Raw genomic sequence first — 2,251 nt, forward strand, 5'->3', positions numbered from 1 at the left:
AAAAAAAAAAAAACAGAATAAATCCTGAACAAAGGAGAGAAGAGAAACCTTAAATGGTGCCGGCACCCATGAAAAGCTAGTGACATGAAAGCTAGCTTAAAAATACAAAACACTACCATCATTATCATTAAATTTCCCTGGCAAAAAGAAATATCCAGTGACTTTAGTGATAATGCTCTGTTCTTGATGTAAGTGAGGTGGCTGTGGTGACTATGACAAAAGTGGCCCAAGGAAAGAAGGGTCCGTTTGGGCTCACAGAGGGTCCAGTCCATCCCAGCAGGGGCTTGGGACTACAGCAACAGAGCTCGAAGCAGCTGGCACCTTGAGTTCATATTGAAGAGCAGAGTCGATGAGGGGATGTGGGCCGCTGCCCGGTTTGCCTGCTCCTTTTTACTCAGAGTGGATCCAGGCCCCTGACTGAGATAAAGTGGGTCTTCCCACCTCAGTTCTTCTAGGCTACATAATCTCTGACAGGAATGCCTGAAGCTTGTCTCCTCAGCCATTCTCGGTGCCGACCTGTCAGCTTGGCAGTGATGGGTGTTTGTGATCACAGAGGTGCTCTCATTACTGCCCAGCTCACTTCCCTTCACAGAGTACCAAGTACACCTGTTGTCCTTCTTCAAACAAAGGAGCAGTGCCCTGACATGGTTTAGGCGGTGCTTTTCCCTCCCTGTTGGCTTTAGTGAAAAACATTTATCTGAGCCCTGGACATTTTCTGATGTACAGAATTAAGGTGAAATATTTATTACTATATAGTTATTATAATGGGAAAAATGTTCTTTGTGTCACTTAAGACTCTTTCAGTTCTGAATGAAAAACACCATACTAAATACAAAAGAGATTTTCATAGCTGAAATATGTAAGTATTCCAAAATATTCACTCAGGCAAATCTCCTTCTAACTCAAACTGTATTATCACATTTTCAGGATCCAGTCTCTCACCTGCCTCCTACTTCCCTCTTCCGTCCCTCTCTTTCTTTTTCAGTGTCTCCTCAGTTTTGCTTATTTTATACTTCATTCTTAGGCAGGCACTTCTGTGACAACCGATGCCCTCTTCTTGACTTCTCCTACGCCTTAGCCCTCTGATGGTTAGGCAGTCGTTCCAGGGGAAAAAAAATTGCAAGGACTAATTTTCCTTGGCTCGGTGTGGTCACATGTAAATCTTTGTAACGATCACTATGGCAAAAGGAGTGTCTTCCCACTCTCTGTTCAATGTCAAATGCTTCCCACAGAGTGGACAGTGGGGTGAGTCCCAACTCAGCCCCATAAGCTGAGACTTGAAGAGTCAGTTATCCAGGCCAAAACCGAGGTGCTCACTCCAGAAGCAACTGCCCAACCACAGGACCCAGGTTTGTGGCAGTTGTTGCCAGTGTCTCCTTGACGTCTCCTGACACTAGAATGAGACCACATTTTCTGCATATTTTTCCGTTCCCCCGTCCTTGCTTTGACACTGATGTGCTTTTGAACAGAAACTGTGCCGTTGTAAAAACTAAGGATTAGCTTCACACTGACTTAATCTAAAATTCATGAATTTTAAGCCATCTGCTACCTACAAGATCCCAAGGGTGCAGAAGACACCAGGTACTTGACAGGAAACTGCCTCCTTCAGTCACCACTCAGTCCCTTACAGGTCCTCTGAGGTGAGCATGTGACCTTCTTACCTTCACCCAGACCTGGCATCCCTGGGGCTTTCCTCTTGGCCAAACTGTAGCTAAATCGTTCATAGTAACTAACTCCTAGGACACATGTGAGAACCTAAAACAGAAAAAGATGTTGTACTATTGAAGATGAGAATTCTTAGTAATTTCTAGTCATGACTTTTCTAGTCTCTCCTTAAGTCAATTGTCCTGTTACTTGTAAGTATATCCAACAGATGCCTAGAGCCAGGGGCAACAGACTTTACCTGGAAAGGGCCAGCTATAAATCTGTTAAGCTTTGAAGGCACATGGTCACTCAGCTCTGCCTGTGTACCTAAAAACAGCCTCAGGCAATGCATAAAGACAGCAGAGCAAGAGTGGCTCCTGGCTGTCTGCATTCGCCAGCCCTGCTCTCTAAGGATTGGGTCTCCATTGGAGAGCTCTGTGCCCCATTCATCTGGGCGGCCTTGTAAAGTAAGCGCTTCCTCCGATGGATGGCCCCTTGTGATACCTTCCATCCAGTGACCCAAGCACTAGCTGACCAAATGTGGCAGTGACCTCAAACCACCCCTCTTCCAGCTGCTCAACCTGCTTTTTTTTTTTTTTTTTTTTTT

The 2,251-nt window shown here is 45.2% G+C and overlaps 1 protein-coding gene across 9 annotated transcripts in view; it reads left to right on the top strand.

Annotated features, from left to right (window-relative positions):
* Window positions 1–2,251, top strand: part of Spats2l (spermatogenesis associated serine rich 2 like) — a 175,877-nt gene that overhangs the window by 129,685 nt on the left and 43,941 nt on the right. The window lies entirely within an intron of this gene.

This window comes from Mus pahari, chromosome 5, assembly GCF_900095145.1.
Source record: "Mus pahari chromosome 5, PAHARI_EIJ_v1.1, whole genome shotgun sequence".
NCBI lineage: Eukaryota > Metazoa > Chordata > Mammalia > Rodentia > Muridae > Mus > Mus pahari.